This window comes from Schistocerca piceifrons, chromosome X (genome assembly GCF_021461385.2).
Source record: "Schistocerca piceifrons isolate TAMUIC-IGC-003096 chromosome X, iqSchPice1.1, whole genome shotgun sequence".
Lineage (NCBI taxonomy): Eukaryota > Metazoa > Arthropoda > Insecta > Orthoptera > Acrididae > Schistocerca > Schistocerca piceifrons.
In genome coordinates this window covers 824,698,479-824,717,754 of record NC_060149.1, presented here as the reverse complement: position 1 = coordinate 824,717,754, position 19,276 = coordinate 824,698,479, and the positions used below count along the sequence as shown (strand labels likewise).

General features: G+C 42.5%; 1 pseudogene; it reads right to left on the bottom strand.

The window, feature by feature from the left end:
• Positions 1–2,586: 2,586 nt before the first annotated feature.
• Positions 2,587–2,704, bottom strand: LOC124723664 (annotated as a pseudogene).
• Between the last annotated feature and the right edge of the window lie 16,572 nt (positions 2,705–19,276).

Here is a 19,276-nt window from a genome sequence, read left to right as displayed (position 1 = left end):
GAATCTTCTGTTGCTTGCAGGAATGCTGTAACACATCCCTCACTACGTAGAAGACTTCTCATAAAACGAATAACGCAATGCTGGAGTTGTTATCAGTATATTCAATCAACACGCTCAAAACTACTGCTGTGAAATGACATTTGCAGCAAACATAACGTAATAGAAATTAGAACTCTTACAGAGAGACATTTTCCTCTCTCTCTAGCTCCATTTTTGTTAATGACATGTGTGTGTGTCTGTATTCTAAAAAAAATTAGGAAGCACACCATGATCGCGTGATCTTCATATAAGCGACCTAGAGTCTGCACAAACATTAACAAAAGACGACCGCAACACGTCTGGGAAGGCTCCGTTTTTGCCAGACATAGCTGTGAGTGCATATTAAAGCATATTTCCCAGCCTCGGTTCTAAAGGAAATTATGGGACGGACAAAAATTCCACCGTTAGATCGGATACAAGATAATGCCAGTTTTGTTGTTTCCCGTAGCAGATTTCCACGCTACAATTATAGGCATGAAGCACATAGTTTTATAAACCATTATACGTCCTGATCGTCTTTTTTTTTCAGTAGAATCTCGAGGTATGTTATTGCATCCATTAAAACTACAGTCGTCCACAAGAAGTACACATCTAGCTAAAAATATAACGTTTGTGTATTCTATTTTTGGAGTCATAACAGTAAAAAGATGTCAAGATCATGTAATCAATCTTTTTTAGCTCATCTTACTTCCGTCAGCAGCCAAACAGCAGAACGACGTTAGGACTACATACAGGGTGGTCAGAAACAGTCTGAAAAGTTTGCAGGTTAGCTTGTGCTGAGAAATTACTATTAAGAGAAAAATGATGGATCAACATGCACAATAGTGCTTGGGTAATATTCAGTGTGGATGCATCAACACATAATTCAGGGTAGCGTTCCAAAGGTGGAGCCTCCATCACTAGGAATGGTGCTGCCTGCACCAGCCATCCGCTGTCTGTGCGAGCACACCTGACCAAGCCACCAGTGTCGGTGTCGGTGGGGGTGGAGGGGCGGGGGCTGCTAGTAGTGGAAACCTCGGGGAGGAGGAACCCACACAGAAAATAGCGTAACTGCACCGTGCGTGTGCGTGCATGCGTAATAAAATAATGTCAACATTCGGCCCCCACAGCAATCCATGTATGTGCAGTGTTTTTTAGCATTGGCTTTGGTAATTTGTGTCGTCATCTGGAGGAAGAAGTGTAGTTTGTAGATACCCTGGCTGGGTTGTGACTCTGTATGAAAGTTGGATAGCAAAGAAATTAGCAAGCCACGCGTGGTGATGTAAGCAATAAGAGCATATATACTGTGGTGTCACCGCCAGACACCACACTTGCTAGGTGGTAGCCTTTAAATCGGCCGCGGTCCGTTAGTATACGTCGGGCCCTCGTGTCGCCACAGTCAGTGATTGCAGACCGAGCACCGCCACACGGCAGGTCTAGAGAGACTTCCTAGCACTCGCCCCAGTTGTACAGCCGACTTTGCTAGCGATGGTTCACTGACAAATTACGCTCTCATTTGCCGAGACGATAGTTAGCATGGCCTTCAGCTATGTCATTTGCTACGACCTAGCAAGGCGCCATTGTCAATTGCTATTTATCTTGTGATGCATGTACTGTCAGACCGATGTTCACCAATTATGGATTAAAGTTAAGTATTCCAGAAGCTACGTACCGTTTTTGCTAGTCTCATTTCCTTATCATTTTCCAGACCTCACGCCAGCCTGCGTGAGTTTAAACGCGTGGCTTTCGGCTACCTGTCACAGTGGATTGGCTGTCTTGCCAGTCCACAACATATACGCTTGGACCTTTACATATGGAATATGATGAAACATGGAAAAAAATCAGAAAGACGGGAAAATGTGGAAAATGTCAAAAATTCGGTAAGATCTGGATTTGAAATGGTCATAAAGGAGAGCTGTATTTATATTTAGGAGACAGCCGAAATATTTTATGACATAAACGCTAGATATAACTGTCTGGAGATCCCTTGGTTACTTTCCTACCAGATGTCGTTACGATCGTGTTCTGCACCAAAGATGGCATTCCGATCAATGAACGACGGCGCCAGCAATCAAGTCAGGGCACCTATCAAGCGGGGCAGTGTTTTCAGAGCAGTCCCACTTCCACAATCGGTGTGTACACAATCACAGACGGTGCAGTATGGCACAGAGAAGACGCCTACAAACTCAATGCTGTGGAGGGCCATAGGAAGAATGGAAGCAGGAGAGTCGCAAACTAATGTGGCTCAATGGCTTAATGTCAATCGATCTGTTGTTGCTCAGATGAGGCGACAGTTTATAGAGACCGAAACTGTATCCCGGAGACCAGGACAGGGTCGACCAGGTCTGACATCAGAAAGCACTAGCAGCACTCCGTCTTCAGGCCACGAGTGGCCTACCGGGACCATCCTACCGCCGTGTCATCCTCAGCTGAGGATGCGGATAGGAGGGGCGTGGGGTCAGCACACCGCTCTCCCGGTCGTTATGATGGTATTCTTGACCGAAGCCGCTGCTATTCGGTTGAGTAGCTCCTCAACTGACATCAAGAGGCTGAGTGCACCCCGAAAAATGGCAACAGCGCGTGGCAGCCCAGATGGTCACCCATCTAAGTGCCGGCCACGCCCGACAGCGCTTAACTTCGGTGATCTGACGGGAACCGGTGTATCCACTGCGGCAAGGCCGTTGCCTGATATCAGAAAGAGTGGACCGTTATTTGGCTGTAGGGACACGACGGTACCGCCTTAGTACTGCACTGCAACTGGCATCTGACCTTACAGCATCCTCTGGACGTGTTGTAACGAAGCAAACGGTGTACAGAAAGATTCAGCAGAGTGGCCATTATTGTTGGAGACCTGCTGTCTGTTGATCTCTGGTATGTCTTCATCGAAGGGAACGTCTAGAACGGAGCCATCAACATGCCACCTGGACGGTCGAACGGTGGGCCAATATTCATTTCACAGAGGAGTCCCGATTTGGTCAGGAGACTAGTTCTCGACGGATTCGCATCTGAAGGACACGTGGAACGCGGTTTTGGGATCCAAACATTGTGGAAAGACACCCATGTCAAGGAGGACCCCTAATGGCGTGTGCAGGGATTATGTTGACCACTAGAACACCTCTTGATGAAATTGCATGGGTGAATCAGCAAGATTTAACTGCTACCAGATACTGTGAGGAGATCTTGAGATATCGTGCGAGGTTGTTGCGAGGTGTTGTGGGTCCAGACTTCATACTGATGGACGATAATGCTCAACCTCATAGAGCATGGGTGGTTGATGTTTCTTTGGAAATGATAGAGGTTGCACACATGACGTGGCCTGCTTGCTCTCCTGATATGAATCCCATGGGGCATGTCTGGGACGCACTAGGGAGATGGGCTGCTTCAAGTCAGCATCCATAAACCACTTTCCAGGACTTGTGAGCAGCTCTGAAGGGAGAATGGGCGTTATTGACTCAACATGAGATTGATGACATCATTCACAGCATGTCCCGCCTTTGTCAGGCCTGTACTGGTGCCAGAGTTGGTCACACCCGACACTGGGCACATTAACCAGTTGTCAGAATGTGCATGGAAAAAAGGAAGAACATTTTTGTCTACCGTTATGCAAATTGCAGTTGATTCCGTTCTGTGTGCTTTACATTGTTTCTACTTTACTATCACCTGTTTATACTGTTTTGTGGCAAAATAAACGCGACCTTACAAAATTTCCGTTTCTTGCTTTAATTTTGGACCCATGAGTTGATGAGAGGGATAAGAAGTAGTGGCAACATGGTTAAAAAAAAATTCATACCACACTTTATTGAGAGACACATTCAGCATATTACATGCCCTCAATATAATCGACCCACATCTGGATCACCTTCCTCCACATATATGGAATGTGTTGTATACTATCAGTGCATTCAACTTCATCGATGTCTCAAAAGAACTGACCTATGCCACTGATGATATCTTCTCTTGGGTTGTAGCGTGTGTCACAAAGATGCCAGAAGGAAACAGTCCTGTGCGCTCTGTACATGTCCCACTTCAATCTTGATCCACTCTCATTGTTTGTGTTTCCCATTTATACTATTAGGATCCCTGAACGGCATACCGCACTTACAGGCAGTACATACAGCAACTGACTCAAACATAGCCATTGTCGCTCACTGCAAAACTTCAACTGACCTCCTGCTATATATATACATATATATATGTGTGTGTCTGTGTGTGTGTGTGTGTGTGTGTGTGTGTGTGTGTGTGTGTGTGTGTGTGTGTGTTTTGTTTATACAGAGGGAGGAAGGTAAGAGATATGACATCATGTGTACACTTAGAGATAAAAATAGCATTGTACAGATGGCGTAATCTGTCGAGCAGTCGTAGGTTGTAAAGCCATAATGTAAGAAAGGGAGTGATACCACATATACTTTATTAGTGGTGCGACGGTGAATTCTAAGAGAGAGAGAGAGAGAGAGAGAGAGAGAGAGAGAGAGAGAGAGAGAGGATGACAGAAGACGACATTGTCATACTCCCACTAATTCTGTGTGCATGAGGATTGTAAAATGGTATACAGGGTGTTACAAAAAGATACGGCCAAACTTTCAGGAAACATCCCTCACACAGAAAGAAAGAACATGTTATGTGGACATGTGTCCGGAAACGCTTACTTTCCATGTTAGAGCTCATTTTATTACTTCTCTTCAAATCACATTAATCATGGAATGGAAACACACAGCAACAGAACGTACCAGCGTGACTTCAAACACTTAGTTACAGGAAATGTTCAAAATGTCCTCCGTTAGCGAGGATACATGCATCCACACTCCGTCGCATGGAATCCCTGATGCGCTGATGCAGCCCTGGAGAATGGCGTATTGTATCACAGCAGCCCACAATACGAGCACGAAGGGTCTCTACATTTGGTACCGGGGTTGCGTAGAAAAGAGCTTTCAAATGCTCCATAAATGAAAGTCAAGGGGGTTGAGGTCAGGAGAGCGTGGAGGCCATGGAATTGGTCCGCCTCTACCAATCCATCGGTCACCGAATCTGTTGTTGAGAAGCGTACGCACACTTCGACTGAAATGTGCAGGAGCACCATCGTGCTTGAACCACATGTTGTGTCGTACTTCTAAAGGCACATGTTCTAGCAGCACAGGTAGAGTATCCCGTATGAAATCATGGCGGTGAATCGAGGAAGTATAGTACATACTGACGAAACTGAAATGAGCTCTAACATGGAAAGTAAGCGTTTCCGGACACATGTCCACATAACATATTTTCTTTATTTGTGTGTGAGGAATGTTTCCTGAAAGTTTGGCCCTACCTTTTTGTAACACCCTGTATATGGATCACATGTTGACACCAGTATAGTTGAAATAACTATTAAGTTTGCTGATAGATGAGAAAAGGAGCTCTGTGTACAACATGCATAGCGTGTATTTTTATTTTGTCTACATGACTTAGATTAGCATCTAATGCTATTGCTGAGCATTTGTCTAATTTTTAGAAGCCTACATTTAACGATTTTTTAGATTGTGCTCTCTGGCGACAACAGTTGTGAGAAATTTACTGCTTTCGACACATATACGATTGAGTGTTTTGGAGAAGAGTTAATACATGCTGGCGAGGGCTTGTCAAAGATGGTATCACGCAGGTACCGTTTCACATCTCAATGCCACATTGTGGTAGTTTGCGTCTCAGCTGAATTGCCAGGGTCGTTAGATAGACTGTCTACCATTCTGCAACCTCCCGTTACCACCCTCTATTTAATATTTTACCATCACATGTTATTATTTTTATTTAAATAACCAATTACCCTCTTACTATGAAGAGGCCTGGGTGTCTTTAAAGTGAATTTTCCTCCATTAATATGCATTTTGGTTAACACCATACATCCACTCCACCCCTAGCCCAGGGGGTATATAGAAGTTATGTCCGAAAATGTTGCCATCTGGGCTCTTTATGCAGATATTTTTGCACGAGTCGTCGACTGAACTGTATTTGACCTGTGGTGGTCTAATACAAAATATTATGTGTATATAATTTTAATTAATTAACGTAGAATCCGATTATGCAAACTCATGCCGGTACGCTCAAGTAAACTACTGTATTCTCAGATGATCACTACTATTACTACTACTACTACTACTACTACTACTACACAGGTTGCAAAAGCGCTGAATTGTGGAACTAAGTCTAGATTGTATGTTTTATCAAAATACAATTCTTAGATCTACTTAAAATCAAGTTATCCATACATTACGATTACTCTCCATGCTAGAGGTTGTCAGGTTTGGGAGTGGAATCTTGCATTTTTTTTAAATGTATCGGGGCTGATACTTTAATGGATAACGCTAAGTATGCGATTTTGGTGTGCAGAGAAGCACTGTGCATGTTGCTTGTCATTGCTGGATCCACTTCCAACCACATCAAATCACAGTAAATAGTGTAACTGAACTAAATCCAATCACATTAAGAAGGTGTGAGCAGATCGCGTGACTGGTAGAGTTTTCATCATAGCCTTTACCCAAAGGATTTTGCTACTCGTTTAAATAATCATCAACATAGAAGGCATTTTTGCTGTTGGTTGTCATATTTCTATTCTAAGCTGCATTCCTGTGTTTGTCCTATACATTTATGATTACTAAGACAGACTTCTGGGGGATCTAAGCCAGCATATTCTCGAGAATTAATGTAAATCCTGTTGACTTACATACATTCCAGGTAACAGGGGCCAATAAGTGGTTATAAAGCTACGCTCTATATGTCTGTAATTTTAATTATTTAATCTGGAAATTTATTACATGAGTTACCAAACAGCAATGCTGATAGTTCTACTGTCTGTTCATCGTAAGCAAATCAGTATGGGATACAGTACCATCACAGAGGTGTTTTTGCTAACGTTAAGAATATGGAAATTCTAGGAACAGTACATATGAGAATGTAAATAACAACTATACATCTCTATAGTACCTGAACGCCTTGCTGGCCGAGATATAGAACAAACTGTATCTTCCTGATACGTAAAGGAGGCTATGTGTGTCGAGCAGACTTAAACCGTTACCTATTAAAGTTTCCGTATACATGGTCCTAAGATCGTTCTGCAATTTGTCTGCTGCGGAAGTAACGCTAGCTTATATGTTGTTGATCATCTGATCACGAGTCTTTTTTGCTCTGACTCCTAAAATTAGAAAACATGAGTGTTACATTTTTTAGCCGGATGCATACATGTTTGCAAGACTTTAATTTTAATCGACTATTCGGTAATGGCAGGATGGAATACCATACCTCGATAATCTACTTAAAAACGACAATCACGGCCTTTAATGAGTTATAAAACAATGCACTGAATGCTTGTTGTTTTAATGTGGAAACTGATTCTACAATCAGTGATACTGACAGTCGTCCTATGGGCTGTCTGTTGGTGGAATACTGCGTCGTTCTGCTGGATGACTGTCAATTCGTCATATGCAAAACAGTACAGTGTGCATATGCATTAAAAGAATACTGTTCTGACGGAGCATTTGCTAATGGTGAAAGGATGTGACAGTCTAGTCATCTAATCCTTTTGTCAGGCTAATTGCAAGTGTCGGATACATGCTACAGTATCAAGACTGGAAAACATGTCTATTATTTGCAGTTACTATGACTGTCAAATGCATGACCTTTGGCAGAGTATTTTGCTAGTGTGTCAAGAATATGGAAAAATCGAGTGAAAATAATTCTGGTGCAGCAAAGGTTGGTCCTATTGTCTTGCTGGTAACAATATAGAACAAATTACGATTTTTTGTCATATAAGGGAGGAAATGTTTGTCGAGCAGACTTACATAATTACCTTTAAAATTTTTATATACAGGGTGTATCATAATTAAGGGGGTAAACGCATACATTTGAAAGTACACGATACTAGAAGCAAAAAAGTCTCAGTAAACATAGGGTCGAAAATGCATACCTTAAGAGCTACGAGCAATTTTCATCTTCGATACTGCGAAACAAATCTCTTCTACTGCACGTTCTTTGCTTTCCATATTTTGGGAATTGGCAGTATGGACCAAAACAAGAAAAAAACGCCTGTAAACATGTGCATTCTTTAAGAGCTATGAGCACTTTTTCATCTTTGCTATTCTGAAACACAACTCTTCTAATGATCAAGTGCTCGTAACTTTTAAGGTATGCGTTTTAGAGCACATGTTTGCTGGACATTCTTTTCTTATTTTGGTCCATACTACCACTTCCTAAAATATGGAAAGCAAAGAACTTGCAGTACAAGAGATTTGTTTCACACTATCGAAGATGAAAAATTGTTCGTAGCTCGTAAGGTATGCATTTTCGACCCTATGTTTACTGAGACTTTTTTCCTTCTAGTATCGTGTACTTTCAGCTGTATGCGTTTACACCATTAATTATGGTACACCCTGTATGTAGTCCTAATGTCGTTCTGCAATTTGTTTGCTGGGGGAAGTAATAAGAAGCTAAAAATATTGATCACGTGATATGACGTTATTTTACTGTTATGACTCTTAAAATTAGAAAACGTAAGTGTTGTATTTTTAGATGGATGTGTACGTGGCGTGGAAGATTGTAGTTTAAACGTATTATTCGGTAATAGCAGCCTGAAATACCATACCTCGATACTCTACTTACAAAAGACAATCAATACCTGTATTGGATTACAAAACTATGTGCTGTATGCTTATAGTTTTAACATGCAAAACGGTTACACATAACAGCAAAACTGGCATTTCATATACAGCCAACCTAACGGTGGATTTCCTATAGAACCGAGACTTTGAAACATGCTTTATTACTGTATGCACTCTCACAGCTATGTCTAGCAAAAGCATAGCCTTTCCAGTTGTGTTGCGGCTGTGCTTTTGTTAATGTTTGTCCAGACTTTAGGTCGCTTATAAGAGGTTCACGCCGTCATGACGTCACATCCTAATATTTTTAGAACGCGCTCGCGCACACGCACACACACACACACACACACACACACACAAAACACATATTTCATACGGTACAACGTGTCACTCACAAAAACGGAGCTGTAGAGAGGAAAAGGAAAATATCTTTCTGTATGAGTTTTAAATTCTCTTACCTTATGTTGGTAGCAAATGTCAGTCCACAAAAGCGGTTTCGAGTGTATTGATTAAATAATAGCTCCAGCATTACGTTATTCGATTTATAAGAAGCCTTCTAGATAGTAAGGGGCGTGTTTAGAGCATTTCCGCAAGCAACGGAAGATTCACTGCAGTGAAGTGGGGCGAGAAACCTTATAAAACCACAAAATGGGGTTTGCTCGTCAGTCTGAGACTCATGCCATGTTAGATTAATATATGTGGGAATTAATTATCACGCACCATATCTTAAGAGTACAGTCCCTAAACAAATCACCCAACAGAGTCCTAGAAGATGAAACATCACTTGCACAGATTACTGGCATTTCCCAAATGAGTTGTCGCACTTACCACCTTGAAAGAGTATTACAAAGAAAAGATTTCATAATATCCTATGTACAGGCCTCTCCTCTTAGCACCATGAGGCCATGAACTTGACTCCAATATCAGGTGATTTACGTTTCGTCATCAATGACAATTTCGTAAATGGGGCACTGTCGGAGCTCTAACGATATGATATATGAGAACCACGGGAGGTGGATTCATGATAAAATCTTAACTTCCAACACATTACTGCTGATGATATTATTGTATTGAGTACACGTTGGGGCGTTTTTGCTACTAAATAATAAATTTTTAGTAATAAGACTTTATGGATAAACCCAAGCAGCTCGCAAAAATGTCCAAAAACACATATGCACCATGTAATAAAAATTATTTCAGCGCTTTCTTAATGTCAGCTTCATAATGCTTTCAGAGAGCCTGCTATCTAACTGCTTGGGTCCCCATATCCGGCGGTCGTCTTAAGTCTCAGCAGTTATCCGACGAAAGCAGTCGCTCAAGTTTTGTGCCACTGAAAGGAATTCTGGATCATCAACTAAACGGACACACAGCTTTGGGGTCCCCACATTTATCAATTTGTGTAGGATGATTTCCCATTGTTCTACATCTACATGGATACTCTGCAAATCACATTTAAGTGCCTGACAGAGGGTTCATCGAACCACCTTCACAATTCTCTATTATTCCAATCTCGTATAGCGCGCGGAAATAATGAACACCTATATCCTTCCGTACGAGCTCTGATTTCCCTTATTTTATCGTGGTGATCGTTCCTATGTAGGTCGGTGTCAACAAAAAAGTTGGTGATCGGAATTTCGTGAGAAGATTCCGTCGCAACGAAAAACGCCTTTCTTTTAATGATGTCCAGTCCAAATCCTGTATCATTTCTGTGACACTCTCTCCCATATTTCGCGATAATACAAAACGTGCTGCCTTTCTTTGAACTTTTTCGATGTACGCCGTCAGGCCTATCTGGTAAGGATCCCACACCGCGCAGCAGTATCCTAAAAGAGGACAGACAAGCGTAGTGTAGGCAGTCTCCTTAGTAGGTCTGTTACATTTTCTAAGTATCGTGCCAATAAAACGCAGTCTTTGGTTAGCCATCCCCACAACATTTTCTGTGCGTTCCTTCCAATGTAAGTTGTTCGTAATTGTAATACCTAGGTATTTAGTTGAATTTACGACTTTTAGATTAGACTGATTTATCGTGTAACCGAAGTTTAACGAGTTCCTTTTAGCATTCACGTGGATGACCTCACACTTTTCGTTATTTAGGGTCAACTGCCGCTTTTCGCACCAACCAGATGTTTTTTCTAAATCGTTTTGTAGTCTGTCTTGATCTTCTAATGACTTTATTAGTCAGCATCATGTGCAAACAACCTAAGACGGCTGCTCAGATTGTCTCCCAAATCGTTTATATAGATAAAGAACAGCAAAAGGCCTATAACAGTACCTTGGGGAACGGCAGAAATCACTTCTGTATTACTCGATGACTTCCCGTCAGTTACTACGAACTGTGACCTCTCTGACAGGAAATCACAAATCCAGTCACATAACTGAGACGATATTCCATAAGCACGCAATTTCACTACGAGCCGCTTGTGTGGTACAGTGTCAAAAGCCACTTGGATCCAATGAGATGATGGTATTTCCCTGGGGTAGGGACCGTGTATACATAGAGGTATTGGATGGCTGCAGTCTGGTCAGTATTCCAGAGCTCCTAGTGCCTATGCCGACACCCACGGCCTCTGAGTCAGCTGCTGCGGCGGTGGCAATCACAGCGCTGACAGAAACGTGCAGCATCTCCTCGTAATTTTTTTTCTTAAACTTATCGACAGACAGCTCGTGAACGGTGCAGCTCTCTACGACTACATTTTATCCTACAGCAGTGGAGGTGCTGTGTCGACAACTTGGTAAGTGGAAATAGTTTATTTGTTGCTCGGCTTTGAGGATCGCTGAATCCCATTTGGGTGGTGTGGGCGTGTATACAGGGTGTTACAAAAAGGTACGGCTCCTCACACACAAAGAAAGAAAATATGTTATGTGGACATGTGTCCGGAAACGCTTACTTTCCATGTTAGAGCTCATTTTATTACTTCTCTTCAAATCACATTAATCATGGAATGGAAACACACAGCAACAGAACGTACCAGCGTGACTTCAAACACTTTGTTACAGGAAATGTTCAAAATGTCCTCCGTTAGCGAGGATACATGCGTCCACCCTCCGTCGCATGGAATCCCTGATGCGCTGATGCAGCCCTGGAGAATGGCGTATTGTATCACAGCCGTCCACAATACGAGCACGAAGAGTCTCTACATTTGGTACTGGAGTTGCGTAGACAAGAGCTTTCAAATGCCCCCATAAATGAAAGTCAAGGGGGTTGAGGTCAGGAGAGCGTGGAGGCCATGAAATTGGTCCGCCTCTACCAATCCATCGGCCACCGAATCTGTTGTTGAGAAGCGTACGAACACTTCGACTGAAATGTGCAGGAGCTCCATCGTGCATGAACCACATGTTGTGTCGTACTTGTAAAGGCACATGTTCTAGCAGCACAGGTAGAGTATCCCGTATGAAATCATAATAACGTGCTCCATTGAGCGTAGGTGGAAGAACGTGGGGCCCAATCAAGACATCACCAACAATTCCTGCCCAAACGTTCACAGAAAATCTGTGTTGATGACGTGATTGCACAACTGCAACATTACCTTCCTTCAATTGGGCCAACTGGCAGTGAATCGAGGAAGTACAGTACATACTGACGAAACTAAAATGAGCTCTAACATGGAAATTAAGCGTTTCCGGACACATGTCCACGTAACATCTTTTCTTTATTTGTGTGTAAGGAATGTTTCCTGAAAGTTTGGCCGTACCTTTTTGTAACAGCCTGTACTTACGCCTTTGCTATTTACGAGCCTTATAGTGATGTTAAACACTTAAACTGCATAGGCTACATGTCTTTTTATTCTGCCCGGGAGCCCTAGATCTCATTCACAGTGAGTGTGCTTTCAGGTTTACATTTTGTCGCTATTTTTTTCCCGATGTGCCCAGTATATTTTAAACGTGGGAGAAAAGTAGTAGTTGGTTGGTTGGTTGTTTTGGGGAAGGAGACCAGACATCGAGGTCATCGGTCTCATCGGATTAGGGAAGGATGGGGAAGGAAGTCGGCCGTGCCCTTTGAAAGGAACCATCCCGGCATTTGCCTGAAGCGATTTAGGGAAATCACGGAAAACCTAAATCAGGATGGCCGGACGCGGGATTGAACCGTCGTCCTCCCGAATGCGAGTCCAGTGTCGAACCACTGCGCCACCTCGCTCGGTAAAGTAGTAGTCTCGTCCCACTGCGACACTCCTGCCCACCCTTGAGGGAAGCTCCAGACTAACATTAGCAATGGGGTGGTCATAGATGCGTTGATGCCTCTTTTTTTTACTTGTCTTCTAGCAATGTCACACGTTCTCTAATAATTATGCAATAGTTTATAACGTGTTACGTGTCTTAAGTCCACGTGTGAGCTCTGGCTGACAAGGACTGTCACCACCCAAGAGTAATGGCTGCTTTTGAAAGCAGGGTTATGGTTGCACCAGGCAGAAAGTTGGGTTTTAGGATAGCGCTTGTGGCTTAAACTGCTAGTAACTCTTATCTGCAAAAAGTCGTCCAGCTGATTTCCGCAGGTGACCAGGTGAGTACGTCAGCGAGTTAGAACCGGTGTACTGTGGTGGGATGCCAGATTACATAACAGTTCCTTTTACGCCATCCATCAGCTCGGTCGCATAATGTCGGAAACAATTACACATACGTGGTATTTAAATAATGCAAATTTCTCTACCATCCCTGGGGAGATTGTCTGGAGTAGTGTGGAAGGCCGCAAGATTTTGCCACATACATTTAATATTCCGTAAATTCTTCCCGTTTTATATTTACAATAGAGCGTTGTTTACACACACACACACACACACACACACACACACACACACACACACACACACACACATTATTAATCATTTCTTTGTCTATTAGTCTATTAGTCGCCAGCACCACCTACTAATAATTTCTGTAGTACTGCATGTCTGGGTCTTAACCCGCTGACTCACTAATATTTTACCCCATAGTTGACCCTATATTTACCATTTAAATTTAAGAAAATCAGCATATTTTCTCTTACACACTCTTCTAAAAATTACATAATTTTTGATAGGTATTCTTTATAAATCTTACCTTACTGTTTATTGAAGTGAAGTGATGAGGAGTGAAGATAACACTGATTTAAAAGTTTTGTTGTTGTGGAATACGCGAAAACATTCAGGCATGTGCACCACCACTAGATATTCCCCACACTCATACCACGTGTCACTCTTTTTCTTCCCTGCTTTACACACTACAGAATTTGTGGAGGGTATTTTCTTGACGGGATTTGGGGGGATAAACCCAACAAAATGTGCCCAGTTTTCTGCGTGCAGCCTAGCAGGGGAAATTCCATACTGGGACCTTTCACGTCTAAGGTAGTTTGGTAGAGTGACTTGCTATATTATTGAATTGTTGTACTGTATTATTGCTTGGGGCTTCTGGACTGGGGTTTTGGTTTGCCTATCACTCTTTCCTGTAGCTGTCGTATTGACATCTGTATGGATAGTGGATAAAATATTTACTTCTTTTTTATCCATCCACTTTAGAGTCATGAGCTTGTGTGAAAATAGCACAACAGTCTCTCTTTTTTTAGTTTATATTTTTGAAACAGGTCTGGTTGCATGAGATCCATAACAACAGCTTCATTAAATGGGGTTCTTTATTGCTTGGCTCTTCCTGTATAATCCTGAACAGTAAACACTGTTTGACTGACAAATTTTGAAGAACTTTATTCCAAAATGTACCTTTCCTTGGGGGATTGAACTGAATGTAGCAGAGTCTACATCTGAATTTCATGAGGCTTTCATCCATTGTAGTATCTTCTTCATGATAATAAACACTCTGGAAATTGGAGATAGCCATTAACAGGATGTAATTTGTTCAGATGGTTTGCAGGATCAACATTTTGATTGTTTACTAAATGAAGGAACTTCTATTAGAAAAGAATGGACTATGAATTTATTATTTCGTGGACGAGTATGTCTGAAGTATTGGCTTCTTCATCTGTGTCATAATAATAAATAAAGCAAAATATTTTTGAATTTCATCAAATGTAATAGGAAACCAGGCACTGTTTGATTTCGAAGCATGACCTTCTATTGCATATCTATTTGTTTCTACTGCTACATCCTCCCAGAAAAACACATGAACCATTTTGGTGTGCAAATCTAAGGGGGTGAGTTGTTCACAGAGTCGTCTTTGAACCCATGAATTGACGCCACTAGAACCAAAAAATGAAATTTTGGAAGATTTTTTAGCAACACACTCACGTAATGCTGCAACATCACTGACACTATCTGCTTCATTTGCCTCATTATTACTGCTAGTACCTTTTACCCCACTGTCTTCATTCTCAGAACTATCAAAAATTACTTTCAGAAACATCAATATCACATTTACTCAATAGACTTTCGATTTCCTCGTCTGAGAGAAAGTATTTACGGTACAGCATTGCTTGCTACTACACAGTTGATGAAAACCAGTGAAGACGATTGGTTATAACTCGCAAAATAAAAAAAAAAATCGAGTGTGTTATATACCACTAAATAGATAGATTTAGCAGCTTTCCAATGGAATATAGCATATGCCTATAGCTGGTTGGCCTGTCTCACAGCCAGCAATGTAATAATGGACTCGAAATCTGCAGCCGACTGTGAGCTGCCCTGAGAGAGAGAGAGAAAGAGGAAAGCAAGGAGGAGGCCGTTCACAACCCTCGAGTCGCACAATTCCCTTAATGAAGACAGTGCGGGCGCCAGGTTGCATTCTGCCGGAATGAAACAAATTTCGGAACAGCGTAAGTTGCGAATGAGTATCAGGGATGGAACACGACGAAAAGACATCATTTTAGTCTGAAGAAATACGCAGTCACATACCATGATTGTGAGCTGACCTCCGAGTAATCTTCTCGTGAGAAGCACCGGGACATGCTGCCCACTGAAAAGCAAAGACATGTATTTTAATTTTATCCATTGTTTTTCAGTGTTTCGTCCGCGACTGTTTTGCTTTCGTAAAATGAAGAACAAACCGCCTTCATTCACAAGTTGCGTTTATTTACTGCACTATGCATTTCGAGTCCTGGAGGCTCATCTTCAGGTGCTTTTTAGTGATTTACATCAGCAGACATCATACGAGGTGCATTCAAGTTCTAAGGCCTCCGGTTTTTTTTCTAATTAAGTACTCACCCGAAATCGATGAAACTGGCGTTACTTCTCGGCGTAATCGCCCTGCAGACCTACACATTTTTCACAACGCTGACGCCATGATTCCATGTCAGCGACGAAGGCTTCTTTAGGAGCCTGTTTTGACCACTGGAAAATCGCTGAGGCAATAGCAGCACAGCTGGTGAATGTGCGGCCACGGAGAGTGTCTTTCATTGTTGGAAAAAGCCAAAAGTCACCAGGAGCCAGGTCAGGTGAGTAGGGAGCATGAGGAATCACTTCAAAGTTGTTATCACGAAGAAACTGTTGCGTAACGTTAGCTCGATGTGCGGGTGCATTGTCTTGGTGAAACAGCACACGCGCAGCCTTTCCCGGACGTTTTTGTTGCAGTGCAGGAAGGAATTTGTTCATCAAAACATTTTCGTAGGATGTACCTGTTACCGTAGTGCCCTTTGGAACGCAATGGGTAAGGATTACGCCCTCGCTGTCCCAGAACATGGACACCATCATTTTTTCAGCCCTGGCGGTTACCCGAAATTTTTTTTTGGTAGCGGTGAATCTGTGTGCTTCCATTGAGCTGACTGGCGCTTTGTTTCTGGATTGAAAAGTGGCATCCACGTCTCATCCATTGTCACAACCGACGAAAAGGAAGTCCCATTCATGCTGTTGTTGCGCGTCAACATTGCTTGGCAACGTGCCACACGGGCAGCCATGTGGTCGTCCGTCAGCATTCGTGGCACTCACCTTGATGACACTTTTCGCATTTTCAGGTCGTCATGCGAGATTGTGTACACAGAACCCACAGAAATGCCAACTCTGGAGGCGATCTGTTCCACAGTCATTCGGCGATCCCCCAAAACAATTCTCTCCATTTTCTCGATCATGTCGTCAGACCGGCTTGTGTGACCCCGAGGTTGTTTTGGTTTGTTGTCACACGATGTTCTGCCTTCATTAAATTGTCGCACCCACGAACGCACTTTTGACACATCCATAACTCCCTCACCACATGTCTCCTTAAACAGTCGATGAATTTCAATTGGTTTCACACCACGCAAATTCAGAAAACGAATGATTGCACGCTGTTCAAGTAAGGAAAACGTCGCCATTTTAAGTATTTAAAACAGTTCTCATTCTCGCCGCTGGCGATAAAATTCCATCTGCCGTATGGTGCTGCCATCTCTGGGACGTATTGACAATGAACGCGGCCTCATTTTAAAACAATGCGCATGTTTCTATCTCTTTCCAGTCTGGAGAAAAAAAATCGGAGGCCTTAGAACTTGAATGCACCTCGTACAATGTTAAACTGTAAGTTATTTTCATATTATTAACGCTGTTAAACTTATATCTACAATATACCATGTTGTAACACAAAAATGTAATACCAACAGACAAACAACTAAAAAACCTGATGTAAAACACAAAAAAGCACCTGAAGATGAGCCTCCAGGGCTCGAAATGCGTAGTGCAGTAAATAAACGCAACTTGTGACTGAAGACGGTTTGTTCTTCATTTTACGACATGTATTTCATTGGTGGAATGCTAAGCGTGTAGGAGGGGAAATGGAAACTTCCAGATAATCTTACGAAAGCAGCATCTGCTTCAGGTGATTTTCGGGCAGATTGATGACCCATGTAGGGGAATGTAATGCTTTTGTAAAGGCCACTGGATTCGTCGTCCGAGGACAAGCATAGACACAGCATGTCCACAAGGAAGCGGGTGTATGGCGGGGAGAGGCACTTCCCTGCAGGGATCAACCAAAGATACTTCTCTCCGGGGATCTAGCTAGAGACATCGCTGGCGAGAGCCACAGCAGAGAATCTGTCGGCTAGATTTTGAGAAATAATTTCTCTGTGAACAGAGTTGTTATTCTGTTTATTTGAGTGACGATTACTTACTTGTCTCTTAAGTCTGACACATATTGAGGTGTTTCTTTAAGGAAGAATACTTGAGTCGAATATCTGTCCCTAGCTATTGAGCAAACAGAAATCTTGACTCGTGTTCTGTCTTGTACTGAGGTAATTTCAGTCCTAGGAGTTTACAGACGACATACTGCGTTACTGTGTAGGCAGAGAATTGCAGATACGCCACATACAGGGTGTTACAAAAAGGTACGGCCAAACTTTCAGGAAACATTCCTCACACACAAAGAACGAAAATATGTTATGTGGACATGTGTCTGGAAATGCTTACTTTCCATGTTAGAGCTCATTTTATTACTTCTCTTCAAATCACATTAATCGTGGAATGGAAACACACAGCAACAGAACGTACCAGCGTGACTTCAAACACTTTGTTACAGGAAATGCTCAAAATGTCCTCCGTTAGCGAGGATACATGCATCCACCCTCCGTCGCATGGAATCCCTGATGCGCTGATGAAGTCCTGGAGAATGGCGTATTGTATCACAGCCGTCCACAACACGAGCACGAAGAGTCTCTACATTTGGTACCGGGGTTGCGTAGACAAGAGCTTTCAAATGCCCCCATAAATGAAAGTCAAGAGGGTTGAGGTCAGGAGAGCGTGGAGGCCACGGAATTGGTCCGCCTCTACCAATCCATCGGTTACCGAATCTGTTGTTGAGAAGCGTACGAACACTTCGACTGAAATGTGCAGGAGCTCCATCGTGCATGAACCACACGCTGTGTCGTACTTGTAAAGGGACATGTTCTAGCAGCACAGGTAGGGTATCCCGTATGAAATCATGATAACGTGCTCCATTGAGCGTAGGTGGAAGAACATGGGGCACAATGAAGACATCACCAACAATGCCTGCCCAAACGTTCACAGAAAATCTGTGTTTATGACGTGATTGCACAATCGCGTGCGGATTCTCGTCAATTGGGCCAACTGGCGGTGAATCGAGGAAGTACAGTACATACTGACGAAACTAAAATGAGCTCTAACATGGAAATTAAGCGTTTCCGGACACATGTCCACATAACATCTTTTCTTTATTTGTGTGTGAGGAATGTTTGCTGAAAGTTTGGCCGTACCTTTTTGTAACACCCTGTATATCATCTGCACAGCGTCCAATGCCCCAACGAGCACATCATCGGTGCAGTACAACTACCATCCATATTCAGTAGGTGGTATGCACGCTCTGATTCTGCAGAGACAGAAACACTCATAGTAAATGTGTTCAGTTCCATTTGATTGTCCACTGAGCTTTTTCTGGATGTTCCAGTCAGGGTGTTGGTCCTCTGTTTCTCTCCGCTAATCAGTATCAGCCAACTGTCCTTCTTATAAAGGGGGATGCGCTATAAGAAAAGTAAAATATATGTTCCGCCAATCTGGAAGTTACATTTATGGTAGAATCCGATGTTGTGTACTTCATATTTATACATTTTTTGCACACTACATGTTTTTTGAGCATAAATCAGTGACGGTATCAAAATTGTGATTCATTCTATTAGCATCCCGATGGGAATAATTGGTTTGATGTGGTAAACTGAAGTGAAGCAAAACCACAACACAATGCTTCGTTTTACGGAAATCCCTAAGTGCAGGTTGTCGATGGCAGGGTCATTTTAATCATTTGTT